The sequence below is a fragment of the Salvelinus alpinus genome, chromosome 35, assembly GCF_045679555.1.
Source record: "Salvelinus alpinus chromosome 35, SLU_Salpinus.1, whole genome shotgun sequence".
Taxonomy (NCBI): domain Eukaryota; kingdom Metazoa; phylum Chordata; class Actinopteri; order Salmoniformes; family Salmonidae; genus Salvelinus; species Salvelinus alpinus.
Window position 1 is genome coordinate 14,528,564 of NC_092120.1, and position 23,318 is coordinate 14,551,881.

General features: G+C 42.1%; 1 protein-coding gene across 1 annotated transcript in view; it reads right to left on the reverse strand.

Moving 5' to 3' along the window:
- The window catches only part of LOC139564180 (thrombospondin type-1 domain-containing protein 7A-like), a 110,577-nt gene that overhangs the window by 76,297 nt on the left and 10,962 nt on the right, over nucleotides 1-23,318 (reverse strand). The gene's annotated exons all lie outside the window — the stretch shown is intronic.

Below are 23,318 nucleotides of genomic sequence, written 5' to 3' on the forward strand. Positions count from 1 at the left end.
TTATGAATCATTTAGAAAAAGCAAACCATACAAATATCATCCACAGGCGCAGTGGACGGATCGATGGAGATCAGTAATGTCATAGAGAACCCGGACCACGCCTTCATACTCGCCGACAGAGGCACATAGCACATTGACAATTCATGCACAAAAAAATTTGTACATCAGATATTCTACTATAGCTCCCCTTTCAGCTCCACATTATTACTCTGAATGAAGTCTCCATTGCAGCCGTAACACAAGAGCTTTCTCTGACTTTTACCCCCACGCCAAACCTCATCACAGTAAAAAAGCTGTGGCGTAATAGTCGTGCTGTTCATTGAGTCATTCAGCTCAACCTAATCCTGACAATGTTGTGCTCTGACGCTGTTATCCACAGGCTAGTGATAGCACAGGACAACCGAGAAAGAAGAGGAGATTCATGTACAGCTTCACCTCAGACCAACCCCTTCCATCTACAGCGTACACATCACAGACAAACTGAAATGGTCCACTCACACAGACAGTGTGGTAAAGAAAACCAAAAACCTTGACAAACTTTTACAGATGCTCAATCGAGAGCATCCTGTCGGGCTGTATCACAGCCTGGTACGGAAACTGCACTGCCCTCAACCGCAAGACTCTCCAGAGGGTGGTGCGGTCTGCACAACGCATCACTGGGGGCAAACTACCTGCCCTCCGTGACACCTAGAGCACCCGATGTCACAGGAAGGCCAAAAAGATCATCAAGGATGCCAACCACCCGAGCCACTGCCTGTTTACACCGATAACATCCAGAATGCGAGGTCAGTACAGGTGCATCAAAGCTGGAACCGAGAGACTGAGAAACAGCTTCTATCTCAAGGCCATCAGACTGCTAAACAGCAATCACTAACTCAGAGAGGCTGCTGCCTGCATTGAGACCCAATCACTGGTCACTTTAATAAATGGATCACTAGTCGCTTTATACAATGCACTCTAAATAATGCCACTTTAATAATATTTACATATCTTACATTACTCATATCACATGTATATACTGTATTTTATACCATCTATTGCACTTTGTCTATGCTGCTCGGCCATCGCTCATCCATATACTTACATGTACATATTCTCATTTACCTCTTTAGATTTGTGTGTATTAGGTAGTTGTTGGGGAATTGTTAGATTACTTGTTAGATATTACTGCACCGTCAGAACTAGAAGGACAAGTATTTTGCTACACTCACATTAACATCTGCTAACCATGTGTATGTGTCAAATAAAATGTCACTTGATTTGATTTGAATTGATTGTGTTAGATGATGGCCTCGAGCTGAGTGGTGTCCGGGTGAGGGTGCCTTGTGTTTACCCACATTGCACCCCTAAACTGATTCCCCCCCTGTGGAGGACGAAGAACCCTAGTCTGCCTGAAACAGGCTGAAACATTTCCTGCAATTATCAGACCCAAATGCCTCAGATGACAGCCTATTAGTGGACTCATCTCCTCGCTCAGCTGCTGATCTCGAAAGCAGGAACTGGCTTGAAACAGCGTATCAGCATGTCGACAGAGGCCTCAAGGCACATCACACATGGCTGTTTTATTTCCCCCTATATCAACACAAGATCAATGCCCTGCTGTCAGACTACACATGTATCATATATAGTTGTGATTCAGGGGATGTCTGGGCATCCGTTAGCTGCCGATCAGATTGGGGTTCATTTAGTAGCCTATTCGGCACAAAAGAGGCAGGGGGTGAACTATCTGAAGCATTCCCAAGGCTTATCTCTATATGCTGTTTGCCTGAGTAAATGAAACCCTAGCAAAATGATTTGCCGCGGTATATCAGACCTATTACCACAGGTATGACTAAACATCTATTTTTACTGCTCTAATTGCATTAGTAACCAGTTTATAATAGCAATAAGGCACCGCTGGGGCTTTGTGGTATATGGCCAATGTACCATAGCTAAGGGCTGTATCCAGGCACTCCGCTTTGCGTCGTGTTTTTACGTCGTGTTTAAGAACAGCCCTTAGCCGTGATACATTGGCCACATACCACACCCTCTCGGGCCTTATTGCTTGAATATATAACTCAGGGGAGATTTTTCTTTCTTTTGTGATCCTAGTTAACATTTTTACATAATGTCCAAGGGCCTTAACAGATCTCCCATAGGCTCAAGTGCACATACTCCCAACTCTAAGCAGCAGATTAGGCTGGAGTAAGAAGTGTAACATCCCCACTGTTGGAGAGTCAGTCGGATCTCTCTGTCCCCATGTGATCATTAATGAACAGACATGTTTTGGCTCCCACAGGGTCATCCGCACTAAGGATGGAGTCACACAGAGCTGTTCACTTGGTTGTGTTTGCTTGTTATTTATCCTTCTAAGACAGGAACTACTTACTGCCAAGGTCAGGGATTATTTTGAGCTGTCCTTGCTGTCTGACAGATACTAGAGTGGTGGTCCTATTGCCAAGAAATTCCTGTCGTTACTTCTGGTTTAGGTGTCTCATAGAGCACTCAAAATGTCTGTCATTCTACAGAATGTCAGGACCAGGTTGGACAGCTGTTATTATGAGCAGATTAGGTTGCTTTAGGAAAACCACTTAAAATAAAGTGCTATCACATCTCAGATGGCCAAAGCTATAAAAAATAACTGTAAAATGAAAGAGCCAAGGGCCTTGTATCCCCAAACTACCATACCCAACTCCGAGTAAAGTTCAGTTGCAGCACAGAGTGAAATGGAATACAAAAGCCCTCTTAAATACAATTGCACGTAACCCTTGGCAGAGATGAACGTCAACATATTGAACATGCCAAGTTGAGCCCCTGTTAAACCCAGTAGAGAAATTAGTTAGCTAAAAGGCCTACAAACAATCTAGCCAAAAAGCTTGCAAACAATCGGATGAGCATTACACAAGGCCAAACTATGTATCCCTTCAGAGAGACCATGGAAAGACAAAGGATGAAGAGACAATCTCCACATAGTCCTAAGGGGTAGTACAGAAGTCTGCATTTGAAGAGAATGCATCATAAGTTCTTAAGTTACTAAAGTATGGTCAGACACTTCATTTCACTTTCAAATGAACATTGACCTTTAAAAAAAAAGAAACAACACCAAATTGGGTTATAATGAAAAAGAGAAAAATATGTCTGAGGAGAAGGAAGAGACCAGAGGCTACCACTTAATATCTGCTGAAAAACTTTGAGCTGCTTAACATTCATGGATAATTACCAACCCTATGTTCAGTGTGATCTGTGCCCTTGGCCATGTTTCTCTAAGCTACAATCCATTGACTAAAGCTCTTCCTCTCACAATTGACCTGAATGTCATTAGCTGGAATACCACAATGACGCTTCCATGGTTTAAAGGGCTTTGATGATTTTGATTCATCAAGCACAACATACAGCACCGCACGTGACTCTGAGGCTTGCGATTTAACCCATACAATGTTAAACAGTTTCTTCCATTTAATTATATTTTTCACAAATAGGAAACATTGTGCAGACTCCGTGTCATTATTGATGCCATGCCATCTTCATGAACAAGTGTCATGGTTACCATCTGCTAGTCATCTCATTGGATTCAGCTAATTCAATCATTAATTTCAGTGATCAATACCAAACTGAAGGTGGAATACTGCACTGCAGCTTGTAGGAGACAGACTCATTTGTCACTCCTGCAGTGACAAGATATTTTTGGCATTCTGCACAAACCACCCATTCATGTGTGTCTGTCAAAATCCAACTGTCAATGCATTCAACAGCAGACAAATTTCAAAAGGTCAAACGCAATGGGCCATGCTCCACTTAGAAATCTGTCAGGAAATATGTTCAAGCTGTCAGTAACAGTAAGAACACGATCAATACACCTCATCATTTCACATGGATCTCTTATGTGTGTTGTGGGAGTTTATGTTGTTGCCCAAATGTTCTCTTGCCCCAGTTTGAGGCAGAATGTTGTGGGAAAGGCAGTCAGTGGCATTTAAATAATGGGATAGGGATGGGAGTGTCCCTCCTGCTTTGCAGTGATATTCAACATGCCCATCATGCAGCTCTGACAGGCGTGCTTTATGAGAACACAGGAAAGGTAAACCAGATAACCAACAGTAAATCCTACCGCAATTAGTCACAAGCCACTGAATCATATTTCAATGAAAGGGAGAGAGCTGTTTTCAGATAACACGCTTATGATATCTATTGTAATGTGGTCTGACACAGTAATTGGACCAAATCAACAATCTACCATTCGTAAAATTGTCATGTTGACATTTGAAGTTCAGAGGTTGGACATTTTGATTGATTACTTCCACAAATTCTAACTGATTCTGTCTCTTCATCTGGGAACAGATTGCAGTGTTTCTCTTAAACAATAATTATAGAAAGGATCAATGGCGGGGGGACATAATGAACACATTTCACAGCGGAATAGACTTCCATTATGCAAAGGAATAGAATGGAATGGATTTTGATGTATATTTTGGACTTCCATCAACACAAGCGCTTATTGAACTGGGATACAAATAATCACATGTGCTGCAATGTAGCCTATATGCTGATCACTTTACGAGATTAAACGAGTTGTAAAAAAAAAAAAAAGGTATGTAGACAAGTCATCTTTATTTATACCAAAACACAAAATGTAAACCACTGAAATATGAAATATAACCCAGAAAATAATGAAATAGCATCGTTGCAGGTTTTAGTTAGATATCCTAATCCATGTAAAACATTTGAAAGCCACTGCAATACAAAAACAAAGCCCCCGAAATGATGCCAGCAAAACTGAGAGTTTTGAGGAAGGATAAGACAAATCACAGAGAGAGAATGTGCCCCTTGGTGCTTGGCACTGCAGTTAAATATTAATATGATGCCAGTTAGGAGCACATTGTTGACTCCAATCTAAAGAGGCACTTCCATGGAAGACTTCCTTGGTGTGGTAGAGGATGAGGGGTGAGAGAGGGGTTTCATTGACTATAATCTGCCCTTAAAAAAAGCCAGCCATTAGTCTGCGAGGAAGAGTTGCACTTTACATGAAGTGAGCTGGGTTGTGAAAACAGTTGCATGTGTTGCTAGGAAGCCTGCACGGATACCATGAAAAGGGGCATCTTGTTTCCATTTCTCCTTTAGCAGGGAAAATCATACTGTCGCTGTTATTGCTATAAAACCTGGGGGCATATACAGTCCATACAGGCATATACAGAATATCACCTGTCTAATGTTACGCTAATGCTTTATGTGACCAACTCTTCGCCATTTGTGTCTGCTATTGTTGTTAGTCAATTTCGTATCAATTTTGGGGTTAAAAGTGCTCTTGGCATGAATGTGTGTGCCAGTACAGTGTGTTTGTGTTGGACGTGTGCACGTGTGTGCATGTGTGCGTACGTGTGGGTGCATGCACAAGCGGGCGAGTCTGCATGCGCCGTGTTCCCATGTGATTGCCTGCACGTGTGTGTGACTGTTGCTCCAGGCCCAGAGATCTGATAATGTACCTGCCACTTTATTGAGATAAATGGTCCAATCACACGGTGAGATCTCCCACCCTCTGGAGCGCCTCTGCCTAAGATTAGATTACTGCTGCCTACGATGCATCATTCTCTACATCTCAATTCAATAGTAAAGTAACACAACACTGGGAAACTCCATAGAATAAGGATTTGCAACTGGCACTGGGGAGGTGTCTGCCAAACTAACACACATGTTCTAAAAGGCAGCCAAATTAAGAGCAACATGAAGGTTTAAAATGGTCATTTTATAGCTGACAGTCCACAGCAGGTCATGGATGAAAGTAGAAATAGAAAGTGAAAAGACGAATAATTTTTTGGTGGGCCGGAAACTATTACTAAGCGTGTGTGACGTATGCTTTGTCTGCTACAACACAGCGTACGTGTAGAGAACAATACAATTAGGAAGTCACCGCTTAGAAATTACATTAATCCTATAATCTTATAATGCTCCCATTACAAAGCTCTGAAGACAAAATACTAGTAATTCTCAATAACACTTAGAGGTAATTCTCTATGATCCCAGCAAAGGTTGGTAGTTCATATCAACTAAGTTACATTTGTTGATCATATGACAGGTAACTTCAAAGGGGACAAACCATCTGTAAAGGTGGTGGGAACGTTTACAGTACTATACTCCAGACTCCACTGCTCTTCAAAGGTCGTTTTGGCCAGTCAATGGCCAGCGTGCCCTTTTCACCCTGGGCACTAATCATAGATTAGACAAAGCTTAGAGTTGCTAACATGGATCCTGATCAGAGAGAGATGTTGACATGTTAGTGTAAACAAGATCTTTGTTTGGATCAGGACAGGAGAAAAGACAAGGACAGGAATAGGCTGAGCGGTCCTCAATACACGACAATGTCATGTGATCCACAAAATCATCATGTGACCTGTTACGATTGAGAAGGATCTAAGATTGATGTTAGTAGATGAAACATGTTTCTAATCAATTAATGGCTATATAATACAACAGAAATGTTGAGAAATTGTCGTGTTGGGCTGATAATTAAACTCCACAGCTGGGATGATTGTACTTCTAATTAGTGCAGGATGGGAAAATAACACTTCTAGGACACTAGTGCCTAAACTTGGAACACGAGGTGTGGACTCTCTTTCCTGGGCCTATGGGGATCCCTCTTGGATTGTGATCCAGCAGCACTATTCTTTTGGACTGAGTAGGAGTGTGGGAGGTGTTGGAGGAGAGTGGATACCCCAGCCAAGCCAAGCCTAGCACAGTACACACACACACACACACACACACACACACACACACACACACACACACACACACACACACACACACACACACACACACACACACACACACACACACACACACACACACACACACACACACACACACACACACACACACACACACACACACACACACACACACACACACACACGTTGGGCCAAAACAGACAGACTGCACTCACACTTAGGTCGACACACAGCTTTCTGTCAACTCTTTTCATGTTTTCTTTCATTTCATATCAGCTGTGAGATGTACGATGTAAACAGCAATAAAAATACACCTTCGGGGTGAAAGACATTAACTTTCTTTTGTATCATGTCTCCTAATCAAAACAAATTACCATTGATTCCACTTAAATGCAATACTACTCTTAAAAGCCCTCCTTAGAATGTGTCTGTGTGAATACCAAATCTGAATGTCAGATTATGTAGCACTGTACATACTGTATTTACATGGCATGTAAGCCCTGACATCAAGAATAGAAACGTGTCATGCTATAATTCACCATCATTCACTTGAACCATCTAAAGCCAGAGGACCTATCATTTACAATACAGAGACAACATGCCAGACAACAGATGCAAAGGCCTTTGAGTGCAGGAAGTGTGTGCCAAAGAGAGTAGTTTACCCTCACACCTGTTCTTTCTCCAGGCAAACTAATTCTACCTTTTTAATTTCTTGATTCTAACAGCAAGGGTCGGGTAGACGTAGCTAGTGGTCCCTTGGGTGATCCAGTTCTATTGCTTTTTGGGGGAACGGTTTCAGAGCGCATGACGGTGAGGTTGGGGGAACGGTTTCAGAGCGCATGACGGTGAGGTTGGGGGAGGTTTCGCTGCAGTCTCTCAGCAAAGTGTTGAGACGTTTACTGAGATCTCAGTTCTCAAATTGACAGCGACACTAACTGCAAGTCCACTGTGAGGTCTTGATAGGATGTTGGGAAATAATGTTATATTCTGTTTACAAGAGAAGCATATAGTGAAAGGGCAAAGCAGTGATGATAGGTTTATCGTCCTCTGATTTCTTCGTCAATATTTCTGGATGCTTGTATTAAATGTTCTGTTCATTCTGTAGGTATTGATCTGGCTGGGCATTTGACTCAAAATGTTTCAATGTGTTGCTTGCCTGGATTGGTCAATCACTTGTTGAGTCCAATTCTTTCCAAATGAACACTTATCCTCCAATCCCGAAAACACTGTGATTGAAATGGTTTTTAAAAGACATCCCCTGACCAACATTTGGGCACAGGTAAAATGGCAGGTGAACTTATTACCAGGGTCAAATCAATTGTGACAATTTGCTGTAGAGGTTCAGATGGTGGATAAGTTAACTTGGAACTGTTGAAGGTTTGTAAGTGAATGACTAAATACATAGACAAAACACTACATGCTCTTAAATATATTACTTGATTTGAACAAATACTTATAATACATACAAATAGTATGATAAAACCAGAATATCTTCTTCACAGTGCTCATGTGCCTACGTGTTGCATGAGCATACTGTGTATGTACGTGTTGCTTTAGATAATATTTTCTGCATTATGTGATATTTCCTCCATAGATGCGGAGGAAAGGACAAATACAGCGAGCGGAGGATGAGGTAATCATCTCAATGTCAACTCTGTAACTAAGAACAAATCCTTTGAATTATGAATCAGGGACTCTACTGCATGCTATGCCAGTGAACATGAATGCTGTTGAAGGCTATGGCATCTTTGAGGATAAAATAGAGAGAAAATACGTATTGGGTGTACTGCATTGACATTATAGCATACTCTCCAAAGAACTGCTGGAAACTGTCAAATGATTTAAAAGAGATTAAGGTGTTTTTCACGACAGTGAACTTGATCCAGCAGCACATTGCCTAATCATCCTGCCATGAGTGGAAGACGAAAGAGAACATCATTCTCTACAAGAAACATCAACTTCCTCAGAAAGAACTGTACTCTGTTCTCACGAAACCAATGTATTCATCACGTAAAGTTTCTGCTTCATCTCTTGGTTTAATTACACACCAGGGTTAAGCTCACTAAATGCAATTTTATAGCCTTTTCCATCCTCATCTTGCTATTACAGGAACACGAGCCCAGTTGGTATCCGCGCTACACCGGAGTGACGAGTGGCGTTGCACCTAATGAAATCATGAGGCAGAAAAGAGCAGGGAGAAAGTGTTAACCTGGAGCCACAGAAATAGCCCCCGTGTCAACTGGAGGGGAGAGAACTGTGATCCCAATCTCAAGCATTTCCATCCACAGTGCTAATGCTCCAATCCCCCTCATTTCCCCCCTCCATGTTCACCTGACAGCTCCTCCCTCTGTTAATTGGCCAGATGGGGAGATCATGGCACCTCTGGGACACGGTTGCTAGGATATTAATGGTGGTCACGGAACAGACACGGATCTCGTCATTTCTCGCTTCTCTTTGGTGTAAAGGTCTCAAATTAGATGTTCTCAAAGGTTTTGGTTTTCAAACATTGCACACCAATGGCAGATTTTGTCCATATGGTTATTTACCAGTATAGCCGTACTGTATGTCCCATATTAAATAGAATACAATTTTATTGGTCGGGTACACAAATTTTGCAGATATTATTGCTGGTGCAGCGAAATGCTTATGTTCCTAGCTCCACAGTGCAGTAATACCTAACAATACAAAACAATACAAGGTACTACAAAAAATAAAAATAAAGGAATTAATAAATATATAAATATAAATATACAGTGAGCTCCAAAAGTATTGGGGCAGTGACAGTGTTTTTGTGTTTTGGCTCTGTACTCCAGCACTTTGGATTTGAAATGATACAATGACTATGAGGTTAAAGTGCAGACTGTCAGCTTTAATTTGAGGGTATTTTGATCCATACCGGCTGAGCGGTTTAGAAATTACAGCACTTTTTGTACATACTGTAGTCCCCCAATTTTAGGGGACCAAAAGTATGGGGACAAATTCACTTATACTGTACGTGTATTAAAGTGGTCAAACGTTTAGTATTTGGTCCCATATTCCTAGCACACAATGATTACATCAAGCTTGTGACTCTACAAACTTGTTGGATGCATTTGCTGTTTGTATTGGTTGTGTTTCAGATTATTTTGTGCCCTATAGAAATTAATGGTAAATCATGTATTGTGTCATTTTGGAGTCACTTTTATTGTAAATAAGAATAGAATGTTTCAAAATACATCAATGTGGATGCTACCATGATTACGGATAGTCCTGAATGAATCGTGAATAATGATGAGTGAGAAAGTTACAGACGCACAAATATCATATCCGTCAAGACATGGTAACCTCTCACCATTACAACAGCAGGGAGGTTTGCATTTTTCGGGGGGGGTATGATATTTGTGCGTCTGTAACTTTCTCACATCATTATTCATGATTCATTCAATTCATTTAGCATTATCCAAAATCATGGTAGCATCTACATTAATGTAGAAGTGTTTACAATAAAGGTGTCTCCAAAATGACACAATACATTATTTACCAATCATTTTTATTGGGCTCAAAATAATCTGTAATCATACTCAATCCATGTCTCAATTGTCTCAAGACTTAAAAATCCTTCTTTAACCTGACTCCTCCCCTTCATCTACACTGATTGAAGTTATTTTAACAAATGACATCAATAACCCATAGCTTCCACCTGGATTCACCTGGTCAGTCAATGTCATGGAAAAAGCAGGTATTCTTAATGTTTTGTACACTCATTGTACATATGAAGTGTGTTAAAACAGTATTTAAATATTATTCAAGTGACCAGTGTTCAATGACTATGTATATAGGGCAGCAGTCTCTAAGGCACAGGGTTGAGTATTGAATGGTAGCTGGTTAGTAACAGTGACTAAAGTTCAGAACAGGGTACTGGTCAAAGGCTGGCTAGTGGTGACTATTTAACAGTCTGATGGCCTGGAGATAGAAGCTGTTTTTCAGTCTCTCCATACCAGCATAGATGCACCTGTACTGTCTTCGCCTTCTAGATGGTAGCAGTGTGAACAGATTGAATGATATTGATATCAATATCATTCAATGTGTCAGTTTCGAAAGACACAAGCTTGACAAAAGCCACACATATTTTACATACACGGCATTGGTGTATGCATGCAATACCATTTGGAGTTCATACACTCTGTTTGCCCCTGCCAGCTGTTAAGCTCTCGACCCTGTATTTTCAAAGAGCCAATGTAAGGAATCAATATCAATAATTGATGCTAAACTGTACAAATCAAGGGCCCCCTGAAAGATTGGCCTGTGGCCAGTACATATTGCACAATCATTTTAGCTTGAGAGAGAAGGAGGTGCTATAAGAGATCCCCAAAGAATTCATTAGTTCCAGGAAAACGTACCAAATTGGGGGGGGGGGTTGAGAGGTCTGTTTGTACACCAGAACAGTAGCATAAATCAGCATACACCAACACATGAGCCAATCTACTAGAAGGATGTTTAGTGATCCATAGGAGTGATGAAACTGTATGAGGGCTGTGCCTGCTTGCCAGTAAATCCACATGGCTAAACCTCTAGTGTCCAGCACCTGGACCACAAACTTACAACATGAAAAACACATCTGAATTAACGTTACTTTGAAAATGATTTGAGAACGTCTTTACAGCTAACCTTTTGAATGAGATCCAGATTAGATCTAAAAGAAACATATGTTGGGTTGTATTTATAGACCATGAGCATCTTCCATATTCCATGCCTTCCTGATATTTATCCGAGCACTGAATCCTCTATGAAGCAACGGAAAGCTACATGAGAGAGAAACTCATTAGCCACAAATAAACCACCCACAGTTCCTCACATCTGTTCCAGCTCCACACGTTAGAACACACCACCTTCAATGAGTCACAGTAGAACAAGATGCTCCATTCTCGGCTCTCTCTTTGGTGATGTCTTTGCAGGATTGCAGGTAGAGACTGCAGCTTTTGCTGGTGTTTCATTGTGGAGCGGGAGGCCTGAGGCCACACTCGTCGGAGGGGACACATACTCTTCGCTGTGATCACACCAGGGGTCGGGTGCAATAAAGGCTGCCACCCTCAATCTGCAGGCCAGGAGATGAATGAGCAAACCTCTGTGTTTCTGCTCTTTGATTCCACCGCTGTGCTGAGCGAGGTAAACATGAGAGGAGAGGGGAGAGAGGGGGGGGCTTCTGTCTTAGAACACACATACACTCTGAACACACACACACACACACACACACACACACACACACACACACACACACACACACACACACACACACACACACACACACACACACACACACACACACACACACACACACACACACACAAACTCCCGTTCCCCTGACACACACACTCACACTACATTACTGTAAACACACTAATCACTAATACCACTAAACATACTACCACAAGCATACTAACACTGTAGTACTCTCATACGCGCACACGCACACACACACACACACACACACACACACACACACACACACACACACACACACACACACACACACACACACACACACACACACACACACACACACACACACACACACACACACACACACACACACACACACACACACACACACACACACAGAAACACACCCATTCAGACATGTGCCCACATGTCCATAGTTGCTTATCAACGGAAACAATCAAGGGAGAAGCGAACGTCTGCTTTGCATCTGCAGCTTGAAACGTCATCATCACTTACATACAAATCCCTCTTCCTCCATCCACTCACAGTATTTCTCAGCGCAGTGACAACCCGCAAACAGCATATTTATATTCCATGCGAGTTAACACAATCAGACTAAACACACATAAACAAATAGCTTTCCTGTATCTGGGATAGAACACGAACCCCAAGGGCAATACATTTTCCAAACGCAGACAGAAACGCCGGGACTCATCTCGTCAAACATACAGTAGACACCTTTCCCTGTCACAACATCTGGAACTTTCCACAGTTGAAGGTTTAATCACGTCGCGGCGGCAGGGCATCAGGATGGGTGGTGAGAGAGTGGCGAATCCATTACAGTGGTAATCAATAGAGAATGGGACAGGAGGGCAGAGGGGATGGAGCGCTGCCAGGTAGGCAGGCTGGTGGCACACATAGTAGGGAGCAACAACAGCATGGGCATGGTGGTACTGTACCCAGACAGACTGACAGACATACAGACACAGATCCCCCTCTACATGCTGCCTCATGGTTCCATCTGTTAGTGTTAGGGGGCATGGGTGGAGAAGAGGGGGAGAGCAAATATGACGACGGAAGCATTTCTGCCTCCAGTAAGTGTGTGTGTGTTTGGGGGGATTGTGTGTATATGTGTTTGTGTGTGTGTTTCTGAGTGACACTGAAGACATTCAGTGTGACAACTGTGAGTGTGATTTGGGAATATTGTAGGGTAAATTTGTTGCAAGCCAGATGTTTAAGGCTACATGGGATTTATTTCCTCCCAAAACATGTTGTACTAGCCTAGTCCAGGGTTCCGCAACTGGCGGCCCACGGGCCAAATGATTGTATTTTTATTGTATTGTATTTTTCTGAGCAAAACAATTAATAAAACGTAAATCTTTTTTTTTATTGTTGGACATAAAAGACTGTAAAAACAACACCAAAACAGCTCCAAGTGATTTACATTTTCTAAATCTGTTCCAAAATATTTTACGCATAATAATGAGATATGTGATCGTATACAAATGTAAGCAAGGTTTGAAATTATTATGTTTTAGTCAAATATTATATCTGTTTGGGCTTGCAGTCTACAAATAATTTGTAATTATGTTCCGGCCCCCTGACCATCCACTCAATATTTTTTTTAATCTACATTAGTTGATGATCCCTGCCCTACTTCATGATTTATTTGTGCGCGTATACGAATGAAGGACATAAGATCGTTTTGGAGCTCAGAAATGTAACAACTACAAGACAATCCAATAGATCGGATTGAAATTTGAGCGACTGAGTGGATACAACTAAAGTCAAGGCATTTTCTGATGGGCCGAAGTCGAGCTCTGTAAAAGAGGGTCTGAGGGAGTCATCTGGTAAAGACGGTCTCTTACTTTGTAGCCGTGATCCTTAGCTTTGCCTTTCCAGGGTCAGATTACTTTAATCCAAAGAGAAGTGTTCAAAGAGAGCCCAGTAGGTGGACAGATCAAAGAAACCCAGTACCAGCCAAGGTCCATGTTCTTTAACACTGCATTTCCTGTGAATCCAACACTACTCTGCCATACTACCATACCCCCCACGTCTCAAGGAGAGATGGGAGAAGTTTGGGGAAATGGAAGGATGAGAGGAGAATGATTCTCCCGTGGTAGAACTTTGATATAGGATTTGAGGAACGTAAAGTCATGCAATTTTCTAGAAACGATAAGAGAGATAGTGGGCTGGATGTTGAAGTTGCTACAAGTGTATTTTGCTATAATATTGAAAAGTAGTTTGAGTTTAGAGACTTGTTTTATGTACATTTTAAAATACAATCCTCTCCTAAGAAATAGGAAAATAAGATGGACTGTTAAAGTAAGTCACCTGGTTTTCACAACAAGGCCGAAACACATTGGGATATAAGCTACATTTGAGAATACATTTATTTTGATGGATGGAAATAAATGCAGTCTGAAGTTGAACAGCGCACATCACTTTTGATTGCCAAAGTCGTGTAGCAATACCCAGCCACTGAGGTAATAAAGAGAGAATCTCTGACTTAATCAATCTTCGGATTTGGCAGCAGCCTGGACTTAAGAAGTCATATTATTCCCCTCGCCACATTATTCCATCCTGAAGGTCTGCATCTGTTTTCACAAGAGTCTTCTGTAGCTTCTTCTCTGTTCTTCTCTCTCCCTCGTTCTCTTACTATCTTCTCTCTCCCTCGTTCTCTTACTATCTTCTCTCTCTATCTCAATGTCTGTCACTCTCGTTTCTCTATCTCTCTGCAGTCTCTCCATCTTTCTCCTTGACTCTCTCCTTCTCTCTCCTTCTATCGTTCTCTCTCCCTCTGTCTGCAACTTTTTCTCTCTTTTCTCGTTTTTCCTCTAAAAACAAAGGTACCCCAGACGAGAGAGATCGTACATGAGGGGCATGTGAAATCCACTCAGACAACTGAGTATTATAATGTCATGCACCCTTAAAGGTTAATACAGGCTGTTCCCATGTAATAGACTTAAGCCTTTGATGATAACCAATTCACTTCACAGAGATAGTGGCGCAGTTGAAGGGAATTGATGCCACTGGGGATAGCCTTTCTCTCTTCTCTCCCCACTACTTATTCTCTTTCTGTCTCTCTCCTTCAAATCAAATGACATTTTATTTGTCACATGCACCGAATACAACAGTTGTAGTAGACCTTACAGTGAAATGCTTACTTACAAGCCCTTAATTAAGAAAATACAAAAAAAAAAAAAAACATTTTTTATTTATTAAAATAAATAAAAAATACACAAAGAAATGATATTTAAAAAAAATCCTAGCTCTCTCCTGGCTTTCCTCTTTAGCAACAGCTTTGTCCATCTTTCTTCACTGTAAAAAATGTCACAATGCTGCTGTTCATATGAAGTTGATTGGAATGATTTGAAAATTATGCTTTAGTTCGTTCAACCTATTCTATTCAATTTGCCTGAAATCAAATAACTAATTCGACAGATTAATGTGATTTTTAAAATTGATTAAAGGTTCTAACAGCGGTGGGACAATGTAGCGACGGCAGCCTATCAGAATCAGTTTGAGGCGTGGCATATTGGGGGCGTGGCTTTCAGTTTGTTCTTTTTGCCCCACCGTGGCAGTAAATGTAATTCCAGTTAATCTAGTATATTGTATTCTTCATTCAAACATATCATGTACCTTGTCAGCATCTGTAATGAGAATTGTGTAAGTGCATGTGATACTAAAGTTAAGGAAGCAGATGTTTGTTTATGATCTTACCGCACCTAAATGTGACAGTCTTGTGTGGAGAATATGTAAACATTTTATTTTTTTTAACAAACTTATTTTCTTGTTTTAAAGAGAAGTTATTTAATTGCTTGTAACCCAATTGGATAGCTTATTCTAAACTATTATATTTGTTATTTATTATGTTTAATCAAAGGGGAAAAGTAAGTTGAGTGTTGAAAGAAATAGGGTGCAACTTGAGATGTACTTTGGTAATAATAAAATAAAACAGTTGCCATTGAATCACATACAGTATTTGATTTCAACAAATGTAGTATTTTCAATTGAGAAAAGCTATTTACCTGTAACCAGGAAGTATTTTTCTAGGTTGATCCATTTTTTACAGTGTTTCTCTGCATACTGTATCTCTCCTTTTTCCTCCACCTCTCTCTTGTTTCCTTCCCTCCATCTCTCTCCTCCCTGTCTCTCCACCCCGTCTTCTCTCTCCCCCACATGGTGTCTACTCTCCAGTCTGTGATCATGTAAATACCAGATGAGGTGGGGTCCTTGGGCCAAAGTGCTTCACACTAGGGTCCGGGCAGTCAACCAGAGATGCCCTGAGCATGGAAGAGAGGATTTCAATGATATTAATCCTCTGAAAAGTGCCATTGGCCAGGGTTAGATTTCATCTGAACCAGATTTTCTTTAATGGAGTGCCAGAGCGGTGTAGTGCTGATCCAGTGCCTTCTTACACTGGTTTAGATGTGTTATCAGTGGAAAACGTCTATTTTTAATGGTGTCGGCGGTGGGGGATAGATGAAAGGATGTGTCCACATGCAACAACCACACACTGTACACAGATAAGCACACATATCCACACATCCCTCCGCCCCTTCAGACCTGCAATGGTCTCACCAGAGGGTTCACCAGTGGGGTACAACAGCAGCAGGACTGACCTAGATTTTACACACATATATAATCCAACGCGGTCGCACGTACACTCGCACACACACAAATTCATGCACACACTCATGCACGCACGCAGGCACACACGCGCACACGTGCGCACACATACAAACCTGTCTGTGTTCTGTTAAATTAAAGAAGGGCAGAGAAGAAACAGTCCTTCCCTTTTAAGTATTTTTTTGTTGGTTGCTGTGTTGATTGTTTTGCGCTATTATTGTTACTACGGCTTATTTGAAATAATCTTGCTCATGATACTTAATCTTCTACTGCGGTTGAGCTCTTACTTTCTGCTAAATAACAGATTTAAAAAAGGTTAAACTACAAGAGCTTGGGACTATCAGCATTTTTGTCAAAATGTTTTTATTGACAATGTTCTCTACCTATATAGTGTATTATAAGTACTCCAATTCATGTTGTTAAGTAGAAAACACCATTCAAGTCAATGAGGGCTCGGAACATTAAAGCCAATTATCTCAGAATCGTCTTTTAACAGATAGAACCTTATAGTCAAGCCCTCGACTCTCTCTCTTGCCATGAAGCAGTCTAAACTTTGGGTCTGCACTACCACTCTACAACAGGGAGCCAGAATTGAACAAGTACAGGTGCGAAGGGTTTACGTCCTCACATAAAGCAGTCATCATATCACTGTTGCCATGGCTACAGCTTTCTAGCAGCTCCAGAAGAGGTGGAGGAATGACTGACAGCTGTGATAGCTGTGTAATCCCGCCGGCCCCTCTCTGGGAAAAAACACAATCTTCATTAAAGCCCAGCCGCTCAGCCTAGCCGTCCTCCATAGACCCACCAACCAGAGAGATGAAGACAGGGAGAGATGGGAATGGAGTGGGAGGACTGAGTGTGGATTCATAGAGCCAGCGCTTGATTACGATTATTATGACATATAGAACCGGAGGGAGGTTTCAGGTACAGAGGGCTCGGGCTGTCTTACTTTCGAGCCCAGATGAAGGCATAGACGGCGGCATGGTGAAAGACGCAAGATTTGTAGTTCAAATAAACGAGGCAAATGTCATCACAGAGGTCAGCACCAACTCATGTCATCCCTTGTTATCTTGGTCTCTCCTGAACATCATCATCCTGTGTTCCTCCTGGGTATTAGTCATGGTCGATGTTATTTACAAATTAGTCATTGTCCAAGTTATTATTGACAGTAATAGCCACTTGTATCATTGTAGAAGGGACAAAACAATCCCATCAGATATCCAAAATAACAACTTGTCATTTACAATAGACAAGTGAGACAAACGGCTTACATGACAGAAGAGGGTATAGTGAGAAAATCCTGTGGCACATTCAAGAGGATTTCCTAAAAGATTCTAGAGAGGTCAAATGTGCCATGATGAATTACTGTGGCCTGTGATGCCTGGCTGCAGGTTGGCTTCATGACTTCTCATAGAGGCCTGTGTAGGGACAACACAAAGGATGAATCAACAAGAAATACCTTCTACTAAAGGTTTTCTATTGTGACAATAGCAAATTGTTGTGGTTTCACTGGTTTGTGTGCGTAATGTGTGTAAATCTGGGATTTCTGAGTCTAGCAGGTTTTTGATTATCCAAACCGCCAAAAGATGACAAAGTTTAATTTGCAGATTTTCTGATAGCACAGTGAGTGTTTTGATTGGAGGACTGAGAGAAGCAAACAATTATGTTGCTGCTTAAACTGTGTAATCACAACGTTATACTTTCTCTAATATGAAAAATAAGAGCAAAGAAATACACCAAAATAATTGAAAATGATTATCTGATATATAATTGCAGTTCATATTAATCCCACAGATAGTTCCCCTTCAACACACTGGAATAATTGTTTTAAATGATGGTCGAGCCCTAAGCCTCTTTTCATGACACTCTTATCATTCACACAACTTTAAGTGTAAAACATTTAAAGAAATCCATAAATATCTAGTTGCACCAAGTTACTGTAACAATGTTCTTGAAATGTTAGAGAAAAACAGAGGGAGCGAAAAGAGGGAGAGAATAGAGGGAGAGAACAGAAAACAGCAGATCCCTCACCCTGAATCTATTGCATGTTTGTAGTGAGCTATAAGTGGAGGTGTGATCTACAGGAATACTCTTCCTGCATTCCTGCAACCCATGCATGAGCTATTACCAAAGGGTTAGAGGCGCAAAAGCCAGTGAATGCATCTCTCTATAGGTGTGAATGTGGAGTTGCTAGTGCACGTGTGTCAATGTGTGTGTACGTGCACGTACAGGATGGTAGAGCATGTATGTGAGCGAATGCCAGAGACCTGGTGTGAAGTGCCATGCGTGAGTCCTGGCCCCACACCCAAACACCCACGTGAGCCAGGAAACAGAGAGAAGGGATGGATGGATTAATAGAGGAAAAGGAGAGGAAGAGGTGGAAGAGGAGGTGGAGAGGCAAGGCTGCCAGCTCCTGAACACATTGACAGATAAATGAATGGATGGACGAATGGATGGATGGATAGATGGATGGATAGATGGATGGAGGGATTACAGAGGAGAAGAACATAAAGAAAGAGCAAGGAATCAGCCATGCGGAATAGACACTGTAGATTTATAAATGAATGGATACCAGAAAATTAGAGTGAACGAGTGGAGAAGCCAGAGGAGGTATCTACAGTAGCTAGCAAGGGAGCCAGAACAGCCCTGTGTGTTGACCAGGCCCCGTGCGCCCTGCCCTGCCCCGCCATGGCTTTCCTCTGCCTGGGGCCATCTGCTGCCCTCGCTCTAATCCAGGGGATTTTCATAAGTGATTAGCCCATGCGTGTGTGAAATTGACATTAAAGATGGTAGTACTGTGGGGAAGGACACTACAAGCCTCAGATCTCAGACACCAACAGCTCTTCCTGTATAAACACCATCTTAAAAGGGCTAGATGGCCAGGGATTCATGTCCCAGTATCACCAAGACAAGGTTAACAAGTGGCTAAACACAGGCCCAACCAGGTTAAACTGTATATTGCAGAGTGTTTTCAAGCATCAGGGATCTGCTAGCTATGGTCCGGTTAGAGCTACTGTAGCACTTGAGAACTGACAATTGTTGTCAGCTAACCACTTGATGAACCGTTCAGCATCCTACCTCAACACTTATAATCAATATGCAAAGCAACACTTCAGTACTAGATACTGTACAATTGTTGTATAAAACATGTGTAATACATGCCTGTGGTTCTCACTGGTAACCATATCATCATCAGATTCCGTTCTCAGATATTGGCCCGTCAGGTGGAAGCAGAGATTGTCCTTCATTCTCATGCACTGTCTGACCCAGGAGGCTTGAGCGTTTGATTCCACTACCATAGATTAAATCAATCTGTATTTACACATGATTACACGGAGCAGTATATTAATTCACCCTGGGATCACTGAGATAATGAAAGCAAAATTTATCTTGCGCAATATAGTAGGCCTTCATTACTTTGTATATTCAATATATTTCAATTACATTTCCATCACGCCATTGGTAATATGATACAAATAAGATAAGTAAAACCGAAACTCATACAAATGTGTAAAAACGTAATCAAATACGGTACATCGTTGGCCTATGATGCGGTATGATGCAGTCAATGAACCCACCACAGAACTAAAACTACATTTCCCACCACATTCCAATACAATGAACACACTAGTCGTGCTCATCCTGAAGTAATACAACTGAGCAGGACTGAGGGATGGGTGGATGGAGTGATGAATGGAAGGATGGATGGATGAGTGGATGGACGGATATTTCTCCACTTCTCCATCGTATGCCTTTATTACCATCAGCAGAGCAGAGGTGTGTGGACTAGAGACTCGTCTCACTAAAGTAAATGTCACTGCTCCCTCTCAGAGAGCCCATTTCCTCTCAACCCACTGAAGCTGCCTTATTGCTTCCCACGGGACATGACAGTCTGTTTTGAATGCCACTCCCAGAGTCTAAATAACATGTTTCCCCAACGTAGCAACTGACTGAATGAGAAGAGTTCACCATGTTTCTGCTTTGACCCAGTATGGCTGGGTCAAGGCACTGGGAGGACACGACCCTATGTCCCCGCACAATGTGTCCCCCTCGTCATCTGTCTCCTGTCCTGGTCTTTCAGGGGGCACTTGAGGAGATTAATAGGACAGTGTAGGTCGGTTTATTCAGTCATATACTCATCCCTTTAAAGCGATAGAGTTTAAACAGCAGTCAAGGGATAAACTTTCATCAGAATTCTATAATATCCCACAACTTATCCCCTAATATTACCATTGATCTGCTTACTCTCACAACACAAACACTAGTATATACAAAGTAATAAATACCAGTAAATACACGCTAAATACATTTATGACCTAGCTGCCGTCTAAATATCATATGTTGTGAGCTGTTGGAATATTGCAGAATATGGTGTAAATGTGCTAATCCTCTTAAATCGCTATAAATAAAGTTTTGGGGATAAAGTGTAATCTGTAATCCAGCCTGCATCGCTATATCAGTAATGATCAGTTCTTAGTGTAAACTCTGCCATTCAGATTAAAGGTAGACTCAGCGATATGACGTAGATGCAGAAAGTACATAACATAGTGGGTCTATTTCCGCAACAACTAAGAGCGCTGAAGCGCGAGGCTCAACTTCTCCGTTGTTTTGGGTCCATGGCCACTGAAGCAAACCCGTGCACATGCGCAGAGATACTGTGTGTGACCGTGTGAGAGCGAAGTCTTGCATCTTGCTCATCTCAATCTCTGTGGTGCTCCTCGTGGCAACGTCATTTCGCTGAGTCTACCTTTAAACAAACTCTTGTGCTTCCTGGCCTGCACACTGCTGCGTCTACGTGGGACTGGACAACTTTAGGATGAATGGGCCGTTTTCACAAAGTACCCTTTTTGGGCGACAAGGATACAGCTTAATCTGCTTATGCAACATATACGTGAAAAATAACATTTCACCCTCCACTACAACCCCAATGTGGGTCAAAAGAAGAGATTTTGATAACATGAGATGTCAGTGCAGTTCTCTATGAATCTCTATCATCAAACCAGTTTCTATGTGATGAAATATCTGTAGAGTTCAAAGGTGCTGTTACAGATGTTACAACAGGGGCAAAACTTGAAACCCCAAACCGTTCATCTTGATACGAAACGCAAATCTTCTTTGAAATGTTTCACCCTCCCTTTCCAAGGCAGAAATCTGCTGACGCTGTGTGTAAGTTGTATCGCTGTTGTTGCCGCTCTCCAGAAATATGAATACACCGTGGGCTGCAGTGCTGCTGACTGCTCAGTTTCCAATCTGGATATGAGACCGGTCACACGCTACTGCTTCAGTTATCGCCCATTAGAGCCAAACTGAAAAATGGAATATACAAGAAAACACTTGCATGCCATGATCTCCAACTCCCAAAGAAATCACCTTCATTTATTCATGGCCTAAATATGCAGCCTGTTGCTATGGGTCTTAAAGAGTGGCCAGCCAATTATATTTCAGAAGCTGGTATGCCCTCAGGTACTATGGTAATGAGGGTCAACATGGGTCATATTAAAATGCACTCAATAAAATGAAGCTGGGCTCCATAAGGATTCATTCAATTGGGATGTTGCCAGAGATATCCCCCATGGCCATCTCCAGACAGCATCTCTTACTGAGGCAGCTAGATGTGGGCTTGTTTCCTGCCAAAGGCACTTGTCGATCTCTAACACTGTACATTCAGGTGATAGCACAAGGCTATTAAAAACCAGGCCTTAATGTTTTTTCAGTACTGCTGTTTTTTCCCTGGTAGTTCATTGATTGATTTCTTAATTGATTTGGCCAGATAGTCCACTCTCCTGGAGTCCAAGGTCTGAGTCAGATCCTGAATAGAGAGGAAGGAAGAACACCAGTCGCTCTATGGATCTTGGCCCGGGTTTGAATTACCCTGGTCTAGTGGGAGTCTGGGAGAGTGGGATATGCTGTGCTTGTTTGACCATGATAATGACCTTAGGTTATGGTATTGAGCTTCTGACCTTTTCCCTCATATGCTTTCCAGTCAGGCTGTTCACTCTGGTGCGTACAACACTACATGACCAAAAGTATATGGACACCTGCTTATCGAACACCTCATTCCAAAATCATGGGCATTATTATGGAGTTGATCCCCCCTTTGCTGCTAAACAGCCTCCACTCTTCTGGGAAGGCTTTCCACTACATGTTGGAACATTGCTGCGGGGACTTGCTTCCAGTCAGCCACAAGAGCATTAGTGAGGTCGGGCACTGATGTTAGGCGATTAGACCTGGCTCGCAGTTGGTGTTCCAATTCATCCCAAAGGTGTTCAATGGGATTGTGTTCAGGGCTCTGTACAGACCAGTCAAGTTCTTCCACACCGATCTCGACAAAATATTTCTGTATTTACCTCGCTTTGTGCATGAGTGCCTTCCCCAAACTGTTGCCACAAAGTTGGAAGCACAGAATCGTCTAGAATGTCATTGTATGCTGTACTGTTGATTTCTCTTCACTGGAACTAATGGGCCTAGCCCGAACCATGAAAAACAGCCTCAGACCATTACTCATCCTCCACCAAACTTTACAGTTGGCACTATGCATTCGAGCATGTAGCGTTCTCCTGGCATCCGCCAAACCCAGATTCGTCTTTCGGACTGCCAGATGGTGAAGTGTGATTCATCACTCCAGAGAACGCGTTCCACTGCTCCGGAGTCCAATGGCGGCGAGCTTTACAGCACTCCAGCCGACGCTTGGCATTCCGCATGGTGATCTTAGGCCTGTGTGCGGCTGCTCGGCAATGGAAACCCATTTCATGAAGCTCCCGATGAACAGTTCTTGTGCTGACGTTGCTTCCA